We start from the raw sequence: 24,876 nt of genomic DNA on the forward strand, positions 1-24,876 counted from the left end.
AACCTGGCTCTCTATGAACACGAGCAAAGAGTTCTCACTCAACAGAAGATTTCGATGTGAGTACAGTTATAAAAAACACCTGAAGATGCCAGGGATTGAACCCCAGTCCTGTGGAGCAGTAAGTGACTTGTAGCGCTGACATAAGAGATACTTACATAAAGTGCTTTTACTGACCATATTACAAATCACAGGAAGTAAGGTCTTGAAACATTGGGCAGTAGTGGGATTTAAACCCACGCCCCTGAGAGAGTGGAGCCTAAAATCCAGCATATTAGACCATTCAGCCACACTACCTCTGGCCCCTTCTCCTTTCCTCTCGTTGCTGAGTATAGGTGCCTTCATGCAATTGAGCCAGGTTTGAATCCCAGCCAATGCATCTCCAAATCTTTTCAAATGAATCTGTGATCTTGTAGCACATCCTCTGAAACCAGCAATCGAAATTGGAAACGTCTTCTTCAACACTGAAAAGCTCAATTAGGATGAAGCAGTAATACACTGGACAGCAGTACCATATGTGTTCTTGATTGATTCAGACTCGTTCTCAGTGGTTCTTGCTCACCAAATAACTAAAAAGCTGAGGAAGAACGCTACAAAAAATACTAATCAAAATACAAAATAATAATCAGTATTAACCAGAAACAGCAGAAAAACTGGTCACAATTGTGATTATGTCGCTTCTCTGCTTCAGCAAGGTCAATAAAGGACTCTCTGAAAGTAGTAAAGCACTAAAGCACTGCAAAACTGAATTCAAAATCATATTAGGAATTCTGAGTGGTGCCTGCTTACATGCAATCCAATACGGATGTTGTCTTTAAATAAGAATTCTCTATGTTTCCCTGCCTTTTCCCTGGAGTGAAACTATTGGATTGAAGGAATTCTTCTGACAGGTTTACAAGGTCCCGTTGATATTTGGATAAGTCTATGAACTCGTGATTTTTATATACTTTAAATAACTGCCATACACACAGAATAAAATGACAGTACTGATGATTTTTCCTGAGATGAAGCACAGCTTATCTTTCCAAGACTGCTTATAAAGGCAAGCGAGTGGATACTCTAGCAGAACATGGACAAACGTTCAGCTTCGTAACCAACAAATTCCCCATTTAGAACTGACATGTGAGGTATGCTTTGTGATTGCTTGAAGTGAAACCCACAATCTCTTTTGGACTTTGACAAGTTATTTCTGATGGAGCGCTATGCGGAAAGACATAATCAGCTCTACCCCTGAGGATGACTCGACTTGAAAATGCAGAACATTAACGTTTCACAGATAAAAGGAGCACAACCGACATTAAAATTGAGGGCGCACTGTGATTTGCACTGACTCAAAAGTGATCTTGGTAGACAAACTTCCCTGCTGAAGGTGGAAACGATAAATTGTATTGAGAAGAAGAAACACTTTTTTCTCCCTGCTTTGATTTTAAGCTGATAAAGTAGCTTTTAACACATTGCTCCATTTGGTGGTTGTAACACAAAAACTCCTAGCAGCAGTGGGATTCAAGCCCACGCTCCCAAAGAGAATGGAGCCTTAATCCAGCACCTTAGACTGCTCGGCCACGCTACCCACTGGGCCCTCTTTTTTTGTCTCTACTTGCCTGGAGGAAGCCGGGTGGGTTTTGCTCTTGTCGCCCAACTTAGGGGCGTTATGACCGTGGAACCGACTGCACCTGCTTTTTCTGAGATGGTTCCCCTCTCATGGCGAGATCTCGACTTCTTTAACACCTCTGGATAAAGATCTTCTGTGGAGCAGGTTTCAGACCTCTGCGTACAGCACCCTTGATGTCATTTTATTTTTAAAGCAGCCGCATCTGGAAAGTTGTGTCTTTTACTTTTTATTTGAACAACAAAACTACATACAATACAAACAAGAGCACATATAACGTATCAAGAAAATCGTCAGGGGCACATGCTATAATTCAATAACACTTAAAAAACGATTACACAAGGTAAATAAAGATGATGTCCACACAGCTTGTTCTTACATTTCGAAAGAGTCTGTAAATATACCCTTACGTCTATTTTGAACTGTTCAAACGTAGGACTCGTCGCAGACCATTTCACTTTATACCACATTCCTAAACGAGGATGCATCTCCTGTTTTAGAACTATTTTGGGTGGTATGGCTTATACAACACACCCACAGTATTCTAATGGTGGACTGCAGATCTGTGCTATAGTTCAGTCGAATTCAAAGGATTTGACTGGGATTCTGAAATGTCTCTTGCAAAGGTATTCGGGTTTGCTTGATCCTTTAATAAAAAAGTGATCTGAAACTACCCAGCTTTACAATCTCTGAGGTAGTTGTCACTAAACTCGGACGTGATGTGCCATACATGTGCCGTGTGCCCGTGTGATTTGCACTGACTCAAAAGTGATCTTGGTAGACAAACTTCCCTGCTGAAGGTGGAAACGATAATTTGTGTTGAGAAGAAGAAACACTTTTTTCTCCCTGCTTTGATGTTAAGCTGATAAAGTAGCTTTTAACACATTGCTCCATTTGGTGGTTGTAACACAAAAACTCCTAGCAGCAGTGGGATTCAAGCCCACACCCCAAAAGAGACTGGAGCCTTAATCCAGCGCCTTAGACCGCTCGGCCACGCTACCCGCTGTGTGTTGTCTCTTTGTCTCATTACTTGCCCGGAGGAAGCCGGGTGGGTTTTGCTCTTGTCGCCCGACTTAGTGGCGTTATGACAGTGGAACCGACTGCACCTGCTTTTTCTGAGATGCTTCCCCTCTCATGGCGAGATCTCGACTTCTTTAACACCTCTGGATAAAGATCTTCTGTGGAGCAGGTTTCAGACCTCTGCGTACAGCACCCTTGATGTCATTTTATTTTTACAGCAGCCGCATCCGGAAAGTTGTGTCTTTTACGTTTTATTTGAACAACAAAACTACATACAATACAAACAAGAGCACATATAACGTATCAAGAAAATCGTCAGGGGCACATGCTATAATACAATTACACTTTATGAAAAACGATTACACAAGGTAAATAAAGATAAGGTCCACACAGCTCGTTCTTACATTTCGAAAGAGTCCGTAAATACCCCTTGACGTCTATTTTGAACTGTTCAAACGTAGGACTCTTCCCAGACCATTTCACTTTATACCACATTCCTAGACGAGGATGCTTCTCCTGTTTTAGAACTATTTTGGGCAGTATGGCTTATACAACACACCCACAGTATTCTAATGGTGGACTGCAGATCTGTGCTATAGTTCAGTTGAATTCAAAGGATCCAGCAATCGTACTGGATTTGACTGGGATTCTGAAATGTCTCTTGCAAAAGTATTCGGGTTTGCTTGAATCTTTGATAAAAAAAGTGATCTGATCTGAAACTACCCAGCTTACAATCTCTGAGGTAGTTGTCACTAAACTCGGACGTGATGTGGCACACATGTGCCGTGTGCCTTTACTTTTGTAAAAAACTGGTATCGGGAAAAGTTTCTTAATATTTCATTTGATTAGCATGCAAGAAAATGTGATCATTACCTATGGAATTTCCCGCCAGCGTGGAGCTTGAATTCACAACCTTGAGACTCAGTGTTCAAGAGTCACAGAAGAGGTCAGCCTGGTCTTCAGTTTGTCAACGATAAGCTCCGGCAGTGCTCCTCTGTAAAGCAGATTGTCTCACCTCATATGGTGCCGATTCCTGGTTTTCATTTAAGAAAGAGCACTGCAAACACCGTAAACAGTGCAAAACGTGTGATGAAAGAAGTCTTTTCCCCCCTTTGTCTAAAGCAGAACACAGCGGAGTCATGCCGAGGGTTGTGAGATCAAGATTTCAGTGGAGCACTGTCGTCTACGTCTTTAGCTACATGAGTTGGACATCCTCTTGTACACGGAAAGCAGATTGAGATCCTCTGACATGAAAAGTGCCAGATAAAAGCCATTTCTCATCCTTTCTCTTAGTGGTGGAGCTATCGCATGTAAATGAGGAAACTTGCAAGGCGAGCAGGCTCGGTGCACACCGAATGCAGATGTCTCAGAGCAGTTGAGACGTGTCCATGTGGCTGTCAAAGGACAGCACTTTGCCGGCACCGTGGCTTAGTTGGCTAAAGCGCCTGTCTAGTAAACAGGAGATCCTGGGTCCGATTCCCAGCGGTGCCTTTCTTCCTGTCTTACTGTACAGAATTTATCCTTACGGGCAAATCCCATGCCTTTTAATTCAGGTGAATGCAAGTGTTCGTTTCCTTTCTGGAACAACTTGTTTTGAAAGAAATCTATACAGCTTGAGAAAGATGAAACACAAATCTTGCTTATCAGTGAAGAAGAGGTGCTCCCAGCAGGCCAGCTAATACCAGCAAGTTTTTTTTCACCCTGACCCAGAGAATGGAGAAAAGCGAGGCGCCTGTGGCTCTGCAGTGTAATCAGTTCAGGAGTTCGGCGGTTAGCTGAAAGAGTGGTAAATGGAGCTCGCCCCAGCCCGTCCTTATTCTTTTAAAGAGGATAAAAAATTAACTTCGCCGCCACTACTACCAGCTTTAAAAGACTGCCATGGGCACGGAAAAAAACACACCACAGATGACTTTTCTGGAACCGAAGCAGAGATTCCTTTACGAACCAACTGATAAAGCTCAGCCAGTGAATACTGTTAACAGAATGTGAAAGCACAATCAACTTTGTAACTGCAACCACAGGAAAAACAGCAAGATGCAGGCTCCATTCCCCATTTAAATCTGTCGTGCGAGGCATGCTTTTTGGCACGCATGAAGTAAATCCCACGATCGCTTTTGAACTTGGACAAAGTACTTCCAAAGGAGCGCTATGCGCAAAGATTTAACAAGCTCAACCCCCGCCGATGATTTGGTGTGAAGAAGCAGAACATTCAAGTTTCACAGACAGAAGCAGCACGCCAGCACAGCCAACATTAAAACGGAGGGCACACTACGATTTGCATTGACACAAAAGTGATCTGGGCAGACGTCGTTCCCTGCATAACGCAAAAAGTGGCAAAGCGCTTTTGGGTTGAGAGGACGCAAGAAGGTTTTTGTTTTGTGCCTTGATGTCAAGCTGAGAAAGTATCTTTAAACACTTTGCTTAGTTTCTCGAGAGACTGCCAAAAAGCAGTTCCCTCCCTTTCGTCTGAAGCCAGCTGAAAGGGGGTCTCGACAGAAGCACCTGGCAGCGGTGGGATTCGAACCCACACCCCCGAAGAGACTGGAGCCTTAATCCAGCGCCTTAGACCGCTCGGCCACGCTACCCGCTGTGTGTTGTCTCTTTGTCTCATTACTTGCCCGGAGGAAGCCGGGTGGGTTTTGCTCTTGTCGCCCGACTTAGTGGCGTTATGACCGTGGAACCGACTGCACCTGCTTTTTCTGAGATGCTTCCCCTCTCATGGCGAGATCTCGACTTCTTTAACACCTCTGGATAAAGATCTTCTGTGGAGCAGGTTTCAGACCTCTGCGTACAGCACCCTTGATGTCATTTTATTTTTACAGCAGCCGCATCCGGAAAGTTGTGTCTTTTACGTTTTATTTGAACAACAAAACTACATACAATACAAACAAGAGCACATATAACGTATCAAGAAAATCGTCAGGGGCACATGCTATAATACAATTACACTTTATGAAAAACGATTACACAAGGTAAATAAAGATAAGGTCCGCACAGCTTGTTCTTACATTTCGAAAGAGTCCGTAAATACCCCTTGACGTCTATTTTGAACTGTTCAAACGTAGGACTCTTCCCAGACCATTTCACTTTATACCACATTCCTAAACGAGGATGCTTCTCCTGTTTTAGAACTATTTTGGGCGGTATGGCTTATACAGCACACCCACAGTATTCTAATGGTGGACTGCAGATCTGTGCTATAGTTCAGTCGAATTCAAAGGATCCAGCAATCGTACTGGATTTGACTGGGATTCTGAAATGTCTCTTGCAAAAGTATTCGGGTTTGCTTGAACCTTTGATACAAAAAGTGATCTGATCTGAAACTACCCAGCTTACAATCTCTGAGGTAGTTGTCACTCAACTCGGACGTGATGTGGCACACATGTGCCATGTGCCTTTACTTTTGTAAAAAACTGGTATCGGGAAAAGTTTCTTAATATTTCTTTTGATTAGCATGCAAGAAAATGTGATCATTACCTATGGAATTTCCCGCCAGCGTGGAGCTTGAATTCACAACCTTGAGACTCAGTGTTCAAGAGTCACAGAAGAGGTCAGCCTGGTCTTCAGTTTGCCAACGATAAGCTCCGGCAGTGCTCCTCTGTAAAGCAGATTGTTCGGATCGGTTATGTGGGACGGCACTTCGATACTAAGATCGTTTGCAGCACACGCATGGTTTCCCCCATCACGCAAAAAACATAGACGAAGGAAGCTCTATTGTCTTGGGCTGCTGACTCCCGGATTTAAAGCGCTCTGGGTGCCAGCTAAGTCTCTAACAAGCACACTATAAAGACAGGAATTACACTTTGCGCACGTCACGCATGGAATGGCGAGGCTACTTGATCCAATATTATCTAGTCTCACCTCATATGGTGCCGATTCCTGGTTTTCATTTAAGAAAGAGCACTGCGAACACCGTAAACAGTGCAAAACGTGTGATGAAAGAAGTCTTTTCCCCCCTTTGTCTAAAGCAGAACACAGCGGAGTCATGCCGAGGGTTGTGAGATCAAGATTTCAGTGGAGCACTGTCGTCTACGTCTTTAGCTACATGAGTTGGACATCCTCTTGTACACGGAAAGCAGATTGAGATCCTCTGACATGAAAAGTGCCAGATAAAAGCCATTTCTCATCCTTTCTCTTAGTGGTGGAGCTATCGCATGTAAATGAGGAAACTTGCAAGGCGAGCAGGCTCGGTGCACACCGAATGCAGATGTCTCAGAGCAGTTGAGACGTGTCCATGTGGCTGTCAAAGGACAGCACTTTGCCGGCGCCGTGGCTTAGTTGGCTAAAGCGCCTGTCTAGTAAACAGGAGATCCTGGGTCCGATTCCCAGCGGTGCCTTTCTTCCTGTCTTACTGTACAGAATTTATCCTTACGGGCAAATCCCATGCCTTTTAATTCAGGTGAATGCAAGTGTTCGTTTCCTTTCTGGAACAACTTGTTTTGAAAGAAATCTATACAGCTTGAGAAAGATGAAACACAAATCTTGCTTATCAGTGAAGAAGAGGTGCTCCCAGCAGGCCAGCTAATACCAGCAAGTTTTTTTTCACCCTGACCCAGAGAATGGAGAAAAGCGAGGCGCCTGTGGCTCTGCAGTGTAATCAGTTCGGGAGTTCAGCGGTTAGCTGAAAGAGTGGTAAATGGAGCTCGCCCCAGCCCGTCCTTATTCTTTTAAAGAGGATAAAAACTTAACTTCGCCGCCACTACTACCAGCTTTAAAAGACTGCCATGGGCACGGAAAAAAACACACCACAGATGACTTTTCTGGAACCGAAGCAGAGATTCCTTTACGAACCAACTGATAAAGCTCAGCCAGTGAATACTGTTAACAGAATGTGAAAGCACGATCAACTTTGTAACTGCAACCACAGGAAAAACAGCAAGAAGCAGGCTCCATTCCCCATTTAAATCTGTCGTGCGAGGCATGCTTTTTGGCACGCATGAAGTAAATCCCACGATCGCTTTTGAACTTGGACAAAGTACTTCCAAAGGAGCGCTATGCGCAAAGATTTATCAAGCTCAACCCCCGCCGATGATTTGGTGTGAAGAAGCAGAACATTCAAGTTTCACAAAAAGAAGCAGCACGCCAGCACAGCCAACATTAAAACGGAGGGCACACTACGATTTGCATTGACACAAAAGTGATCTGGGCAGACGTCGTTCCCTGCATAACGCAAAAAGTGGCAAAGCGCTTTTGGGTTGAGAGGACGCAAGAAGGTTTTTGTTTTGTGCCTTGATGTCAAGCTGAGAAAGTATCTTTAAACACTTTGCTTAGTTTCTCGAGAGACTGCCAAAAAGCAGTTCCCTCCCTTTCGTCTGAAGCCAGCTGAAAGGGGGTCTCGACAGAAGCACCTGGCAGCGGTGGGATTCGAACCCACGTCCCCGAAGAGACTGGAGCCTTAATCCAGCGCCTTAGACCGCTCGGCCACGCTACCCGCTGTGTGTTGTTTCTTTGTCTCATTACTTGCCCGGAGGAAGCCGGGTGGGTTTTGCTCTTGTCGCCCGACTTAGTGGCGTTATGACCGTGGAACCGACTGCACCTGCTTTTTCTGAGATGCTTCCCCTCTCATGGCGAGATCTCGACTTCTTTAACACCTCTGGATAAAGATCTTCTGTGGAGCAGGTTTCAGACCTCTGCGTACAGCACCCTTGATGTCATTTTATTTTTACAGCAGCCGCATCCGGAAAGTTGTGTCTTTTACGTTTTATTTGAACAACAAAACTACATACAATACAAACAAGAGCACATATAACGTATCAAGAAAATCGTCAGGGGCACATGCTATAATACAATTACACTTTATGAAAAACGATTACACAAGGTAAATAAAGATAAGGTCCGCACAGCTTGTTCTTACATTTCGAAAGAGTCCGTAAATACCCCTTGACGTCTATTTTGAACTGTTCAAACGTAGGACTCTTCCCAGACCATTTCACTTTATACCACATTCCTAAACGAGGATGCTTCTCCTGTTTTAGAACTATTTTGGGCGGTATGGCTTATACAGCACACCCACAGTATTCTAATGGTGGACTGCAGATCTGTGCTATAGTTCAGTCGAATTCAAAGGATCCAGCAATCGTACTGGATTTGACTGGGATTCTGAAATGTCTCTTGCAAAAGTATTCGGGTTTCCTTGAACCTTTGATACAAAAAGTGATCTGATCTGAAACTACCCAGCTTACAATCTCTGAGGTAGTTGTCACTAAACTCTGACGTGATGTGGCACACATGTGCCATGTGCCTTTACTTTTGTAAAAAACTGGTATCGGGAAAAGTTTCTTAATATTTCTTTTGATTAGCATGCAAGAAAATGTGATCATTACCTATGGAATTTCCCGCCAGCGTGGAGCTTGAATTCACAACCTTGAGACTCAGTGTTCAAGAGTCACAGAAGAGGTCAGCCTGGTCTTCAGTTTGCCAACGATAAGCTCCGGCAGTGCTCCTCTGTAAAGCAGATTGTTCGGATCGGTTATGTGGGACGGCACTTCGATACTAAGATCGTTTGCAGCACACGCATGGTTTCCCCCATCACGCAAAAAACATAGACGAAGGAAGCTCTATTGTCTTGGGCTGCTGACTCCCGGATTTAAAGCGCTCTGGGTGCCAGCTAAGTCTCTAACAAGCACACTATAAAGACAGGAATTACACTTTGCGCACGTCACGCATGGAATGGCGAGGCTACTTGATCCAATATTATCTAGTCTCACCTCATATGGTGCCGATTCCTGGTTTTCATTTAAGAAAGAGCACTGCGAACACCGTAAACAGTGCAAAACGTGTGATGAAAGAAGTCTTTTCCCCCCTTTGTCTAAAGCAGAACACAGCGGAGTCATGCCGAGGGTTGTGAGATCAAGATTTCAGTGGAGCACTGTCGTCTACGTCTTTAGCTACATGAGTTGGACATCCTCTTGTACACGGAAAGCAGATTGATATCCTCTGACATGAAAAGTGCCAGATAAAAGCCATTTCTCATCCTTTCTCTTAGTGGTGGAGCTATCGCATGTAAATGAGGAAACTTGCAAGGCGAGCAGGCTCGGTGCACACCGAATGCAGATGTCTCAGAGCAGTTCAGACGTGTCCATGTGGCTGTCAAAGGACAGCACTTTGCTGGCGCCGTGGCTTAGTTGGCTAAAGCGCCTGTCTAGTAAACAGGAGATCCTGGGTCCGATTCCCAGCGGTGCCTTTCTTCCTGTCTTACTGTACAGAATTTATCCTTACGGGCAAATCCCATGCCTTTTAATTCAGGTGAATGCAAGTGTTCGTTTCCTTTCTGGAACAACTTGTTTTGAAAGAAATCTATACAGCTTGAGAAAGATGAAACACAAATCTTGCTTATCAGTGAAGAAGAGGTGCTCCCAGCAGGCCAGCTAATACCAGCAAGTTTTTTTTCACCCTGACCCAGAGAATGGAGAAAAGCGAGGCGCCTGTGGCTCTGCAGTGTAATCAGTTCGGGAGTTCAGCGGTTAGCTGAAAGAGTGGTAAATGGAGCTCGCCCCAGCCCGTCCTTATTCTTTTAAAGAGGATAAAAACTTAACTTCGCCGCCACTACTACCAGCTTTAAAAGACTGCCATGGGCACGGAAAAAAACACACCACAGATGACTTTTCTGGAACCGAAGCAGAGATTCCTTTACGAACCAACTGATAAAGCTCAGCCAGTGAATACTGTTAACAGAATGTGAAAGCACGATCAACTTTGTAACTGCAACCACAGGAAAAACAGCAAGAAGCAGGCTCCATTCCCCATTTAAATCTGTCGTGCGAGGCATGCTTTTTGGCACGCATGAAGTAAATCCCACGATCGCTTTTGAACTTGGACAAAGTACTTCCAAAGGAGCGCTATGCGCAAAGATTTATCAAGCTCAACCCCCGCCGATGATTTGGTGTGAAGAAGCAGAACATTCAAGTTTCACAAAAAGAAGCAGCACGCCAGCACAGCCAACATTAAAACGGAGGGCACACTACGATTTGCATTGACACAAAAGTGATCTGGGCAGACGTCGTTCCCTGCATAACGCAAAAAGTGGCAAAGCGCTTTTGGGTTGAGAGGACGCAAGAAGGTTTTTGTTTTGTGCCTTGATGTCAAGCTGAGAAAGTATCTTTAAACACTTTGCTTAGTTTCTCGAGAGACTGCCAAAAAGCAGTTCCCTCCCTTTCGTCTGAAGCCAGCTGAAAGGGGGTCTCGACAGAAGCACCTGGCAGCGGTGGGATTCGAACCCACGCCCCCGAAGAGACTGGAGCCTTAATCCAGCGCCTTAGACCGCTCGGCCACGCTACCCGCTGTGCGCTGTCTCTTTGTCTCATTACTTGCCCGGAGGAAGCCGGGTGGGTTTTTGCTCTTGTCGCCCGACTTAGTGGCGTTATGACCGTGGAACCGACTGCACCTGCTTTTTCTGAGATGCTTCCCCTCTCATGGCGAGATCTCGACTTCTTTAACACCTCTGGATAAAGATCTTCTGTGGAGCAGGTTTCAGACCTCTGCGTACAGCACCCTTGATGTCATTTTATTTTTACAGCAGCCGCATCCGGAAAGTTGTGTCTTTTACGTTTTATTTGAACAACAAAACTACATACAATACAAACAAGAGCACATATAACGTATCAAGAAAATCGTCAGGGGCACATGCTATAATACAATTACACTTTATGAAAAACGATTACACAAGGTAAATAAAGATAAGGTCCGCACAGCTTGTTCTTACATTTCGAAAGAGTCCGTAAATACCCCTTGACGTCTATTTTGAACTGTTCAAACGTAGGACTCTTCCCAGACCATTTCACTTTATACCACATTCCTAAACGAGGATGCTTCTCCTGTTTTAGAACTATTTTGGGCGGTATGGCTTATACAGCACACCCACAGTATTCTAATGGTGGACTGCAGATCTGTGCTATAGTTCAGTCGAATTCAAAGGATCCAGCAATCGTACTGGATTTGACTGGGATTCTGAAATGTCTCTTGCAAAAGTATTCGGGTTTGCTTGAACCTTTGATACAAAAAGTGATCTGATCTGAAACTACCCAGCTTACAATCTCTGAGGTAGTTGTCACTCAACTCGGACGTGATGTGGCACACATGTGCCGTGTGCCTTTACTTTTGTAAAAAACTGGTATCGGGAAAAGTTTCTTAATATTTCTTTTGATTAGCATGCAAGAAAATGTGATCATTACCTATGGAATTTCCCGCCAGCGTGGAGCTTGAATTCACAACCTTGAGACTCAGTGTTCAAGAGTCACAGAAGAGGTCAGCCTGGTCTTCAGTTTGCCAACGATAAGCTCCGGCAGTGCTCCTCTTTAAAGCAGATTGTTTGGATCGGTTATGTGGGACGGCACTTCGATACTAAGATCGTTTGCAGCACACGCATGGTTTCCCCCTTCACGCAAAAAACATAGACGAAGGAAGCTCTATTGTCTTGAGCTGCTGACTCCCGGATTTAAAGCGCTCTGGGTGCCAGCTAAGTCTCTAACAAGCACACTATAAAGACAGGAATTACACTTTGCGCACGTCACGCATGGAATGGCGAGGCTACTTGATCCAATATTATCTAGTCTCACCTCATATGGTGCCGATTCCTGGTTTTCATTTAAGAAAGAGCACTGCAAACACCGTAAACAGTGCAAAACGTGTGATGAAAGAAGTCTTTTCCCCCTTTGTCTAAAGCAGAACACAGAGGAGTCATGCCGAGGGTTGTGAGATCAAGATTTCAGTGGAGCACTGTCGTCTACGTCTTTAGCTACATGAGTTGGACATCCTCTTGTACACGGAAAGCAGATTGAGATCCTCTGACATGAAAAGTGCCAGATAAAAGCCATTTCTCATCCTTTCTCTTAGTGGTGGAGCTATCGCATGTAAATGAGGAAACTTGCAAGGCGAGCAGGCTCGGTGCACACCGAATGCAGATGTCTCAGAGCAGTTGAGACGTGTCCATGTGGCTGTCAAAGGACAGCACTTTGCCGGCGCCGTGGCTTAGTTGGCTAAAGCGCCTGTCTAGTAAACAGGAGATCCTGGGTCCGATTCCCAGCGGTGCCTTTCTTCCTGTCTTACTGTACAGAATTTATCCTTACGGGCAAATCCCATGCCTTTTAATTCAGGTGAATGCAAGTGTTCGTTTCCTTTCTGGAACAACTTGTTTTGAAAGAAATCTATACAGCTTGAGAAAGATGAAACACAAATCTTGCTTATCAGTGAAGAAGAGGTGCTCCCAGCAGGCCAGCTAATACCAGCAAGTTTTTTTTCACCCTGACCCAGAGAATGGAGAAAAGCGAGGCGCCTGTGGCTCTGCAGTGTAATCAGTTCGGGAGTTCGGCGGTTAGCTGAAAGAGTGGTAAATGGAGCTCGCCCCAGCCCGTCCTTATTCTTTTAAAGAGGATAAAAAATTAACTTCGCCGCCACTACTACCAGCTTTAAAAGACTGCCATGGGCACGGAAAAAAACACACCACAGATGACTTTTCTGGAACCGAAGCAGAGATTCCTTTACGAACCAACTGATAAAGCTCAGCCAGTGAATACTGTTAACAGAATGTGAAAGCACGATCAACTTTGTAACTGCAACCACAGGAAAAACAGCAAGAAGCAGGCTCCATTCCCCATTTAAATCTGTCGTGCGAGGCATGCTTTTTGGCACGCATGAAGTAAATCCCACGATCGCTTTTGAACTTGGACAAAGTACTTCCAAAGGAGCGCTATGCGCAAAGATTTAATAAGCTCAACCCCTGCCGATGATTTGGTGTGAAGAAGCAGAACATTCAAGTTTCACAGACAGAAGCAGCACGCCAGCACAGCCAACATTAAAACGGAGGGCACACTACGATTTGCATTGACACAAAAGTGATCTGGGCAGACGTCGTTCCCTGCATAACGCTAAAAGTGGCAAAGCGCTTTTGGGTTGAGAGGACGCAAGAAGGTTTTTGTTTTGTGCCTTGATGTCAAGCTGAGAAAGTAACTTTAAACACTTTGCTTAGTTTCTCGAGAGACTGCCAAGAAGCAGTTCCCTCCCTTTCGTCTGAAGCCAGCTGAAAGGGGGTCTCGACAGAAGCACCTGGCAGCGGTGGGATTCGAACCCACGCCCCCGAAGAGACTGGAGCCTTAATCCAGCGCCTTAGACCGCTCGGCCACGCTACCCGCTGTGTGTTGTCTCTTTGTCTCATTACTTGCCCGGAGGAAGCCGGGTGGGTTTTGCTCTTGTCGCCCGACTTAGTGGCGTTATGACCGTGGAACCGACTGCACCTGCTTTTTCTGAGATGCTTCCCCTCTCATGGCGAGATCTCGACTTCTTTAACACCTCTGGATAAAGATCTTCTGTGGAGCAGGTTTCAGACCTCTGCGTACAGCACCCTTGATGTCATTTTATTTTTACAGCAGCCGCATCCGGAAAGTTGTGTCTTTTACGTTTTATTTGAACAACAAAACTACATACAATACAAACAAGAGCACATATAACGTATCAAGAAAATCGTCAGGGGCACATGCTATAATACAATTACACTTTATGAAAAACGATTACACAAGGTAAATAAAGATAAGGTCCGCACAGCTTGTTCTTACATTTCGAAAGAGTCCGTAAATACCCCTTGACGTCTATTTTGAACTGTTCAAACGTAGGACTCTTCCCAGACCATTTCACTTTATACCACATTCCTAAACGAGGATGCTTCTCCTGTTTTAGAACTATTTTGGGCGGTATGGCTTATACAGCACACCCACAGTATTCTAATGGTGGACTGCAGATCTGTGCTATAGTTCAGTCGAATTCAAAGGATCCAGCAATCGTACTGGATTTGACTGGGATTCTGAAATGTCTCTTGCAAAAGTATTCAGGTTTGCTTGAACCTTTGATACAAAAAGTGATCTGATCTGAAACTACCCAGCTTACAATCTCTGAGGTAGTTGTCACTCAACTCGGACGTGATGTGGCACACATGTGCCGTGTGCCTTTACTTTTGTAAAAAACTGGTATCGGGAAAAGTTTCTTAATATTTCTTTTGATTAGCATGGAAGAAAATGTGATCATTACCTATGGAATTTCCCGCCAGCGTGGAGCTTGAATTCACAACCTTGAGACTCAGTGTTCAAGAGTCACAGAAGAGGTCAGCCTGGTCTTCAGTTTGCCAACGATAAGCTCCGGCAGTGCTCCTCTGTAAAGCAGATTGTTCGGATCGGTTATGTGGGACGGCACTTCGATACTAAGATCGTTTGCAGCACACGCATGGTTTCCCCCTTCACGCAAAAAACATAGACGAAGGAAACTCTATTGTCTTGGGCTGCTGACTCCCGGATTTAAAGCGCTCTGGGTGCCAGCTAAGTCTCTAACAAGCACACTATAAAGACAGGAATTACACTTTGCGCACGTCACGCGTGGAATGGCGAGGCTACTTGATCCAATATTATCTAGTCTCACCTCATATGGTGCCGATTCCTGGTTTTCATTTAAGAAAGAGCACTGCAAACACCGTAAACAGTGCAAAACGTGTGATGAAAGAAGTCTTTTCCCCCCTTTGTCTGAAGCAGAACACAGCGGAGTCATGCCGAGGGTTGTGAGATCAAGATTTCAGTGGAGCACTGTCGTCTACGTCTTTAGCTACATGAGTTGGACATCCTCTTGTACACGGAAAGCAGATTGAGATCCTCTGACATGAAAAGTGCCAGATAAAAGCCATTTCTCATCCTTTCTCTTAGTGGTGGAGCTATCGCATGTAAATGAGGAAACTTGCAAGGCGAGCAGGCTCGGTGCACACCGAATGCAGATGTCTCAGAGCAGTTCAGACGTGTCCATGTGGCTGTCAAAGGACAGCACTTTGCCGGCGCCGTGGCTTAGTTGGCTAAAGCGCCTGTTTAGTAAACAGGAGATCCTGGGTCCGATTCCCAGCGGTGCCTTTCTTCCTGTCTTACTGTACAGAATTTATCCTTACGGGCAAATCCCATGCCTTTTAATTCAGGTGAATGCAAGTGTTCGTTTCCTTTCTGGAACAACTTGTTTTGAAAGAAATCTATACAGCTTGAGAAAGATGAAACACAAATCTTGCTTATCAGTGAAGAAGAGGTGCTCCCAGCAGGCCAGCTAATACCAGCAAGTTTTTTTTCACCCTGACCCAGAGAATGGAGAAAAGCGAGGCGCCTGTGGCTCTGCAGTGTAATCAGTTCGGGAGTTCGGCGGTTAGCTGAAAGAGTGGTAAATGGAGCTCGCCCCAGCCCGTCCTTATTCTTTTAAAGAGGATAAAAAATTAACTTCGCCGCCACTACTACCAGCTTTAAAAGACTGCCATGGGCACGGAAAAAAACACACCACAGATGACCGAAGCAGAGATTCCTTTACGAACCAACTGATAAAGCTCAGCCAGTGAATACTGTTAACAGAATGTGAAAGCACGATCAACTTTGTAACTGCAACCACAGGAAAAACAGCAAGAAGCAGGCTCCATTCCCCATTTAAATCTGTCGTGCGAGGCATGCTTTTGAACTTGAACAAAGTACTTCCAAAGGAGCGCTATGCGCAAAGATTTAACAAGCTCAACCCCCGCCGATGATTTGGTGTGAAGAAGCAGAACATTCAAGTTTCACAGACAGAAGCAGCACGCCAGCACAGCCAACATTAAAACAGAGGGCACACTACGATTTGCATTGACACAAAAGTGATCTGGGCAGACGTCGTTCCCTGCATAACGCAAAAAGTGGCAAAGCGCTTTTGGGTTGAGAGGACGCAAGAAGGTTTTTGTTTTGTGCCTTGATGTCAAGCTGAGAAAGTATCTTTAAACACTTTGCTTAATTTCTCGAGAGACTGCCAAAAAGCAGTTCCCTCCCTTTCGTCTGAAGCCAGCTGAAAGGGGGTCTTGACAGAAGCACCTGGCATCAGTGGGATTCGAACCCACGCCCCCGAAGAGACTGGAGCCTTAATCCAGCGCCTTAGACCGCTCGGCCACGCTACCTGCTGTGTGTTGTTTCTTTGTCTCATTACTTGCCCGGAGGAAGCCGGGTGGGTTTTGCTCTTGTCGCCCGACTTAGTGGCGTTATGACCGTGGAACCGACTGCACCTGCTTTTTCTGAGATGCTTCCCCTCTCATGGCGAGATCTCGACTTCTTTAACACCTCTGGATAAAGATCTTCTGTGGAGCAGGTTTCAGACCTCTGCGTACAGCACCCTTGATGTCATTTTATTTTTACAGCAGCCGCATCCGGAAAGTTGTGTCTTTTACGTTTTATTTGAACAACAAAACTACATACAATACAAACAAGAGCACATATAACGTATCAAGAAAATCGTCAGGGGCACATGCTATAATACAATTACACTTTATGAAAAACGATTACACAAGGTAAATAAAGATAAGGTCCGCACAGCTTGTTCTTACATTTCGAAAGAGTCCGTAAATACCCCTTGACGTCTATTTTGAACTGTTCAAACGTAGGACTCTTCCCAGACCATTTCACTTTATACCACATTCCTAAACGAGGATGCTTCTCCTGCTTTAGAACTATTTTGGGCGGTATGGCTTATACAGCACACCCACAGTATTCTAATGGTGGACTGCAGATCTGTGCTATAGTTCAGTCGAATTCAAAGGATCCAGCAATCGTACTGGATTTGACTGGGATTCTGAAATGTCTCTTGCAAAAGTATTCGGGTTTGCTTGAACCTTTGATACAAAAAGTGATCTGATCTGAAACTACCCAGCTTACAATCTCTGAGGTAGTTGTCACTAAACTCGGACGTGATGTGGCACACATGTGCCGTGTGCCTTTACTTTTGTAAAAAACTGGTATCGGGAAAAGTTTCTTAATATTTCTTTTGATTAGCATGCAAGAAAATGTGATCATTACCTATGGAATTTCCCGCCAGCTCGGAGCTTGAATTCACAACCTTGAGACTCAGTGTTCAAGAGTCACAGAAGAGGTCAGCCTGGTCTTCAGTTTGCCAACGATAAGCTCCGGCAGTGCTCCTCTGTAAAGCAGATTGTTCGGATCGGTTATGTGGGAGGGCACTTCGATACTAAGATCGTTTGCAGCACACGCATGGTTTCCCCCTTCACGCAAAAAACATAGACGAAGGAAGCTCTATTGTCTTGGGCTGCTGACTCCCGGATTTAAAGCGCTCTGGGTGCCAGCTTAGTCTCTAACAAGCACACTATAAAGACAGGAATTACACTTTGCGCACGTCACGCATGGAATGGCGAGGCTACTTGATCCAATATTATCTAGTCTCACCTCATATGGTGCCGATTCCTGGTTTTCATTTAAGAAAGAGCACGCAAACACCGTAAACAGTGCAAAACGTGTGATGAAAGAAGTCTTTTCCCCCCTTTGTCTAAAGCAGAACACAGCGGAGTCATGCCGAGGGTTGTGAGATCAAGATTTCAGTGGAGCACTGTCGTCTACGTCTTTAGCTACATGAGTTGGACATCCTCTTGTACACGGAAAGCAGATTGAGATCCTCTGACATGAAAAGTGCCAGATAAAAGCCATTTCTCATCCTTTCTCTTAGTGGTGGAGCTATCGCATGTAAATGAGGAAACTTGCAAGGCGAGCAGGCTCGGTGCACACCGAATGCAGATGTCTCAGAGCAGTTGAGACGTGTCCATGTGGCTGTCAAAGGACAGCACTTTGCCGGCGCCGTGGCTTAGTTGGTTAAAGCGCCTGTCTAGTAAACAGGAGATCCTGGGTCCGATTCCCAGCGGTGCCTTTCTTCCTGTCTTACTGTACAGAATTTATCCTTACGGGCAAATCCCATGCCTTTTAATTCAGGTGAATGCAAGTGTTCGTTTCCTTTCTGGAACAACTTGTTTTGAAAGAAATCTATACAGCTTGAGAAAGATGAAACACAAATCTTGCTTATCAGTGAAGAAGAGGTGCTCCCAGCAGGCCAGCTAATACCAGCAAGTTTTTTTTCACCCTGACCCAGAGAATGGAGAAAAGCGAGGCGCCTGTGGCTCTGCAGTGTAATCAGTTCGGGAGTTCGGCGGTTAGCTGAAAGAGTGGTAAATGGAGCTCGCCCCAGCCCGTCCTTATTCTTTTAAAGAGGATAAAAAAATAACTTCGCCGCCACTACTACCAGCTTTAAAAGACTGCCATGGGCACGGAAAAAAACACACCACAGATGACTTTTCTGGAACCGAAGCAGAGATTCCTTTACGAACCAACTGATAAAGCTCAGCCAGTGAATACTGTTAACAGAATGTGAAAGCACGATCAACTTTGTAACTGCAACCACAGGAAAAACAGCAAGAAGCAGGCTCCATTCCCCATTTAAATCTGTCGTGCAAGGCATGCTTTTTGGCACGCATGAAGTAAATCCCACGATCGCTTTTGAACTTGGACAAAGTACTTCCAAAGGAGCGCTATGCGCAAAGATTTAACAAGCTCAACCCCCGCCGATGATTTGGTGTGAAGAAGCAGAACATTCAAGTTTCACAGACAGAAGCAGCACCCAGCACAGCCAACATTAAAACGGAGGGCACACTACGATTTGCATTGACACAAAAGTGATCTGGGCAGACGTCGTTCCCTGCATAACGCAAAAAGTGGCAAAGCGCTTTTGGGTTGAGAGGACGCAAGAAGGTTTTTGTTTTGTGCCTTGATGTCAAGCTGAGAAAGTATCTTTAAACACTTTGCTTAGTTTCTCGAGAGACTGCCAAGAAGCAGTTCCCTCCCTTTCGTCTGAAGCCAGCTGAAAGGGGGTCTCGACAGAAGCACCTGGCAGCGGTGGGATTCGAACCCACGCCCCCGAAGAGACTGGAGCCTTAATCCAGCGCCTTAGACCGCTCGGCCACGCTACCCGCTGTGTGTTGTCTCTTTGTCTCATTACTTGCCCGGAGGAAGCCGGGTGGGTTTTGCTCTTGTCGCCCGACTTAGTGGCGTTATGACCGTGGAACCGACTGCACCTGCTTTTTCTGAGATGCTTCCCCTCTCATGGCGAGATCTCGACTTCTTTAACACCTCTGGATAAAGATCTTCTGTGGAGCAGGTTTCAGACCTCTGCGTACAGCACCCTTGATGTCATTTTATTTTTACAGCAGCCGCATCCGGAAAGTTGTGTCTTTTACGTTTTATTTGAACAACAAAACTACATACAATACAAACAAGAGCACATATAACGTATCAAGAAAATCGTCAGGGGCACATGCTATAATACAATTACACTTTATGAAAAACGATTACACAAGGTAAATAAAGATAAGGTCCGCACAGCTTGTTCTTACATTTCGAAAGAGTCCGTAAATACCCCTTGACGTCTATTTTGAACTGTTCAAACGTAGGACTCTTCCCAGACCATTTCACTTTATACCACATTCCTAAACGAGGATGCTTCTCCTGTTTTAGAACTATTTTGGGCGGTATGGCTTATACAGCACACCCACAGTATTCTAATGGTGGACTGCAGATCTGTGCTATAGTTCAGTCGAATTCAAAGGATCCAGCAATCGTACTGGATTTGACTGGGATTCTGAAATGTCTCTTGCAAAAGTATTCGGGTTTGCTTGAACCTTTGATACAAAAAGTGATCTGATCTGAAACTACCCAGCTTACAATCTCTGAGGTAGTTGTCACTCAACTCGGACGTGATGTGGCACACATGTGCCGTGTGCCTTTACTTTTGTAAAAAACTGGTATCGGGAAAAGTTTCTTAATATTTCTTTTGATTAGCATGGAAGAAAATGTGATCATTACCTATGGAATTTCCCGCCAGCGTGGAGCTTGAATTCACAACCTTGAGACTCAGTGTTCAAGAGTCACAGAAGAGGTCAGCCTGGTCTTCAGTTTGCCAACGATAAGCTCCGGCAGTGCTCCTCTGTAAAGCAGATTGTTCGGATCGGTTATGTGGGACGGCACTTCGATACTAAGATCGTTTGCAGCACACGCATGGTTTCCCCCTTCACGCAAAAAACATAGACGAAGGAAACTCTATTGTCTTGGGCTGCTGACTCCCGGATTTAAAGCGCTCTGGGTGCCAGCTAAGTCTCTAACAAGCACACTATAAAGACAGGAATTACACTTTGCGCACGTCACGCGTGGAATGGCGAGGCTACTTGATCCAATATTATCTAGTCTCACCTCATATGGTGCCGATTCCTGGTTTTCATTTAAGAAAGAGCACTGCAAACACCGTAAACAGTGCAAAACGTGTGATGAAAGAAGTCTTTTCCCCCCTTTGTCTGAAGCAGAACACAGCGGAGTCATGCCGAGGGTTGTGAGATCAAGATTTCAGTGGAGCACTGTCGTCTACGTCTTTAGCTACATGAGTTGGACATCCTCTTGTACACGGAAAGCAGATTGAGATCCTCTGACATGAAAAGTGCCAGATAAAAGCCATTTCTCATCCTTTCTCTTAGTGGTGGAGCTATCGCATGTAAATGAGGAAACTTGCAAGGCGAGCAGGCTCGGTGCACACCGAATGCAGATGTCTCAGAGCAGTTGAGACGTGTCCATGTGGCTGTCAAAGGACAGCACTTTGCCGGCGCCGTGGCTTAGTTGGCTAAAGCGCCTGTCTAGTAAACAGGAGATCCTGGGTCCGATTCCCAGCGGTGCCTTTCTTCCTGTCTTACTGTACAGAATTTATCCTTACGGGCAAATCCCATGCCTTTTAATTCAGGTGAATGCAAGTGTTCGTTTCCTTTCTGGAACAACTTGTTTTGAAAGAAATCTATACAGCTTGAGAAAGATGAAACACAAATCTTGCTTATCAGTGAAGAAGAGGTGCTCCCAGCAGGCCAGCTAATACCAGCAAGTTTTTTTTCACCCTGACCCAGAGAATGGAGAAAAGCGAGGCGCCTGTGGCTCTGCAGTGTAATCAGTTCGGGAGTTGGCGGTTAGCTGAAAGAGTGGTAAATGGAGCTCGCCCCAGCCCGTCCTTATTCTTTTAAAGAGGATAAAAAATTAACTTCGCCGCCACTACTACCAGCTTTAAAAGACTGCCATGGGCACGGAAAAAAACACACCACAGATGACTTTTCTGGAACCGAAGCAGAGATTCCTTTACGAACCAACTGATAAAGCTCAGCCAGTGAATACTGTTAACAGAATGTGAAAGCACGATCAACTTTGTAACTGCAACCACAGGAAAAACAGCAAGAAGCAGGCTCCATTCCCCATTTAAATCTGTCGTGCAAGGCATGCTTTTTGGCACGCATGAAGTAAATCCCACGATCGCTTTTGAACTTGGACAAAGTACTTCCAAAGGAGCGCTATGCGCAAAGATTTAACAAGCTCAACCCCCGCCGATGATTTGGTGTGAAGAAGCAGAACATTCAAGTTTCACAGACAGAAGCAGCACGCCAGCACAGCCAACATTAAAACGGAGGGCACACTACGATTTGCATTGACACAAAAGTGATCTGGGCAGACGTCGTTCCCTGCATAACGCAAAAAGTGGCAAAGCGCTTTTGGGTTGAGAGGACGCAAGAAGGTTTTTGTTTTGTGCCTTGATGTCAAGCTGAGAAAGTATCTTTAAACACTTTGCTTAGTTTCTCGAGAGACTGCCAAAAAGCAGTTCCCTCCCTTTCGTCTGAAGCCAGCTGAAAGGGGGTCTCGACAGAAGCACCTGGCAGCGGTGGGATTCGAACCCATGCCCCCGAAGAGACTGGAGCCTTAATCCAGCGCCTTAGACCGCTCGGCCACGCTACCCGCTGTGTGTTGTCTCTTTGTCTCATTACTTGCCCGGAGGAAGCCGGGTGGGTTTTGCTCTTGTCGCCCGACTTAGTGGCGTTATGACCGTGGAACCGACTGCACCTGCTTTTTCTGAGATGCTTCCCCTCTCATGGCGAGATCTCGACTTCTTTAACACCTCTGGATAAAGATCTTCTGTGGAGCAGGTTTCAGACCTCTGCGTACAGCACCCTTGATGTCATTTTATTTTTACAGCAGCCGCGTCCGGAAAGTTGTGTCTTTTACGTTTTATTTGAACAACAAAACTACATACAATACAAACAAGAGCACATATAACGTATCAAGAAAATCGTCAGGGGCACATGCTATAATACAATTACACTTTATGAAAAACGATTACACAAGGTAAATAAAGATAAGGTCCGCACAGCTTGTTCTTACATTTCGAAAGAGTCCGTAAATACCCCTTGACGTCTATTTTGAACTGTTCAAACGTAGGACTCTTCCCAGACCATTTCACTTTATACCACATTCCTAAACGAGGATGCTTCTCCTGCTTTAGAACTATTTTGGGCGGTATGGCTTATACAGCACACCCACAGTATTCTAATGGTGGACTGCAGATCTGTGCTATAGTTCAGTCGAATTCAAAGGATCCAGCAATCGTACTGGATTTGACTGGGATTCTGAAATGTCTCTTGCAAAAGTATTCGGGTTTGCTTGAACCTTTGATACAAAAAGTGATCTGATCTGAAACTACCCAGCTTACAATCTCTGAGGTAGTTGTCACTCAACTCGGACGTGATGTGGCACACATGTGCCGTGTGCCTTTACTTTTGTAAAAAACTGGTATCGGGAAAAGTTTCTTAATATTTCTTTTGATTAGCATGCAAGAAAATGTGATCATTACCTATGGAATTTCCCGCCAGCTCGGAGCTTGAATTCACAACCTTGAGACTCAGTGTTCAAGAGTCACAGAAGAGGTCAGCCTGGTCTTCAGTTTGCCAACGATAAGCTCCGGCAGTGCTCCTCTGTAAAGCAGATTGTTCGGATCGGTTATGTGGGACGGCACTTCGATACTAAGATCGTTTGCAGCACACGCATGGTTTCCCCCTTCACGCAAAAAACATAGACGAAGGAAGCTCTATTGTCTTGGGCTGCTGACTCCCGGATTTAAAGCGCTCTGGGTGCCAGCTTAGTCTCTAACAAGCACACTATAAAGACAGGAATTACACTTTGCGCACGTCACGCATGGAATGGCGAGGCTACTTGATCCAATATTATCTAGTCTCACCTCATATGGTGCCGATTCCTGGTTTTCATTTAAGAAAGAGCACTGCGAACACCGTAAACAGTGCAAAACGTGTGATGAAAGAAGTCTTTTCCCCCCTTTGTCTAAAGCAGAACACAGCGGAGTCATGCCGAGGGTTGTGAGATCAAGATTTCAGTGGAGCACTGTCGTCTACGTCTTTAGCTACATGAGTTGGACATCCTCTTGTACACGGAAAGCAGATTGAGATCCTCTGACATGAAAAGTGCCAGATAAAAGCCATTTCTCATCCTTTCTCTTAGTGGTGGAGCTATCGCATGTAAATGAGGAAACTTGCAAGGCGAGCAGGCTCGGTGCACACCGAATGCAGATGTCTCAGAGCAGTTGAGACGTGTCCATGTGGCTGTCAAAGGACAGCACTTTGCCGGCGCCGTGGCTTAGTTGGCTAAAGCGCCTGTCTAGCAAACAGGAGATCCTGGGTCCGATTCCCAGCGGTGCCTTTCTTCCTGTCTTACTGTACAGAATTTATCCTTACGGGCAAATCCCATGCCTTTTAATTCAGGTGAATGCAAGTGTTCGTTTCCTTTCTGGAACAACTTGTTTTGAAAGAAATCTATACAGCTTGAGAAAGATGAAACACAAATCTTGCTTATCAGTGAAGAAGAGGTGCTCCCAGCAGGCCAGCTAATACCAGCAAGTTTTTTTTCACCCTGACCCAGAGAATGGAGAAAAGCGAGGCGCCTGTGGCTCTGCAGTGTAATCAGTTCGGGAGTTCGGCGGTTAGCTGAAAGAGTGGTAAATGGAGCTCGCCCCAGCCCGTCCTTATTCTTTTAAAGAGGATAAAAAAATAACTTCGCCGCCACTACTACCAGCTTTAAAAGACTGCCATGGGCACGGAAAAAAACACACCACAGATGACTTTTCTGGAACCGAAGCAGAGATTCCTTTACGAACCAACTGATAAAGCTCAGCCAGTGAATACTGTTAACAGAATGTGAAAGCACGATCAACTTTGTAACTGCAACCACAGGAAAAACAGCAAGAAGCAGGCTCCATTCCCCATTTAAATCTGTCGTGCAAGGCATGCTTTTTGGCACGCATGAAGTAAATCCCACGATCGCTTTTGAACTTGGACAAAGTACTTCCAAAGGAGCGCTATGCGCAAAGATTTAACAAGCTCAACCCCCGCCGATGATTTGGTGTGAAGAAGCAGAACATTCAAGTTTCACAGACAGAAGCAGCACCCAGCACAGCCAACATTAAAACGGAGGGCACACTACGATTTGCATTGACACAAAAGTGATCTGGGCAGACGTCGTTCCCTGCATAACGCAAAAAGTGGCAAAGCGCTTTTGGGTTGAGAGGACGCAAGAAGGTTTTTGTTT

General features: G+C 45.2%; 14 non-coding genes across 14 annotated transcripts; 7 read left to right on the forward strand and 7 right to left on the reverse strand.

Annotated features, from left to right (window-relative positions):
* The first annotated feature begins 4,043 nt into the window (after window positions 1–4,043).
* Window positions 4,044–4,117, forward strand: trnat-agu (transfer RNA threonine (anticodon AGU)). Its single transcript has one exon. It is a non-coding gene; the product is annotated as a tRNA-Thr (tRNA).
* Window positions 4,118–5,129: 1,012 nt separating this feature from the next.
* On the reverse strand, window positions 5,130–5,211 carry trnal-aag (transfer RNA leucine (anticodon AAG)). The gene has a single exon. It is a non-coding gene; the product is annotated as a tRNA-Leu (tRNA).
* Window positions 5,212–6,889: 1,678 nt separating this feature from the next.
* On the forward strand, window positions 6,890–6,963 carry trnat-agu (transfer RNA threonine (anticodon AGU)). The gene has a single exon. It is a non-coding gene; the product is annotated as a tRNA-Thr (tRNA).
* A 1,012-nt stretch (window positions 6,964–7,975) lies between these two features.
* trnal-aag (transfer RNA leucine (anticodon AAG)) lies at window positions 7,976–8,057 on the reverse strand. Its single transcript has one exon. It is a non-coding gene; the product is annotated as a tRNA-Leu (tRNA).
* Window positions 8,058–9,735: 1,678 nt separating this feature from the next.
* trnat-agu (transfer RNA threonine (anticodon AGU)) lies at window positions 9,736–9,809 on the forward strand. Its single transcript has one exon. It is a non-coding gene; the product is annotated as a tRNA-Thr (tRNA).
* Window positions 9,810–10,821: 1,012 nt separating this feature from the next.
* Window positions 10,822–10,903, reverse strand: trnal-aag (transfer RNA leucine (anticodon AAG)). Its single transcript has one exon. It is a non-coding gene; the product is annotated as a tRNA-Leu (tRNA).
* Window positions 10,904–12,581: 1,678 nt separating this feature from the next.
* On the forward strand, window positions 12,582–12,655 carry trnat-agu (transfer RNA threonine (anticodon AGU)). The gene has a single exon. It is a non-coding gene; the product is annotated as a tRNA-Thr (tRNA).
* Window positions 12,656–13,667: 1,012 nt separating this feature from the next.
* Window positions 13,668–13,749, reverse strand: trnal-aag (transfer RNA leucine (anticodon AAG)). Its single transcript has one exon. It is a non-coding gene; the product is annotated as a tRNA-Leu (tRNA).
* Window positions 13,750–16,468: 2,719 nt separating this feature from the next.
* On the reverse strand, window positions 16,469–16,550 carry trnal-aag (transfer RNA leucine (anticodon AAG)). The gene has a single exon. It is a non-coding gene; the product is annotated as a tRNA-Leu (tRNA).
* A 1,677-nt stretch (window positions 16,551–18,227) lies between these two features.
* trnat-agu (transfer RNA threonine (anticodon AGU)) lies at window positions 18,228–18,301 on the forward strand. The gene has a single exon. It is a non-coding gene; the product is annotated as a tRNA-Thr (tRNA).
* A 1,011-nt stretch (window positions 18,302–19,312) lies between these two features.
* On the reverse strand, window positions 19,313–19,394 carry trnal-aag (transfer RNA leucine (anticodon AAG)). Its single transcript has one exon. It is a non-coding gene; the product is annotated as a tRNA-Leu (tRNA).
* A 1,678-nt stretch (window positions 19,395–21,072) lies between these two features.
* On the forward strand, window positions 21,073–21,146 carry trnat-agu (transfer RNA threonine (anticodon AGU)). Its single transcript has one exon. It is a non-coding gene; the product is annotated as a tRNA-Thr (tRNA).
* A 1,011-nt stretch (window positions 21,147–22,157) lies between these two features.
* On the reverse strand, window positions 22,158–22,239 carry trnal-aag (transfer RNA leucine (anticodon AAG)). The gene has a single exon. It is a non-coding gene; the product is annotated as a tRNA-Leu (tRNA).
* Window positions 22,240–23,917: 1,678 nt separating this feature from the next.
* Window positions 23,918–23,991, forward strand: trnaa-agc (transfer RNA alanine (anticodon AGC)). Its single transcript has one exon. It is a non-coding gene; the product is annotated as a tRNA-Ala (tRNA).
* Window positions 23,992–24,876: the final 885 nt, after the last annotated feature.

The sequence above is a fragment of the Lepisosteus platostomus genome, chromosome 5 (assembly GCF_059453375.1).
Source record: "Lepisosteus platostomus isolate fLepPlt1 chromosome 5, fLepPlt1.hap1, whole genome shotgun sequence".
Classification (NCBI taxonomy): domain Eukaryota; kingdom Metazoa; phylum Chordata; class Actinopteri; order Semionotiformes; family Lepisosteidae; genus Lepisosteus; species Lepisosteus platostomus.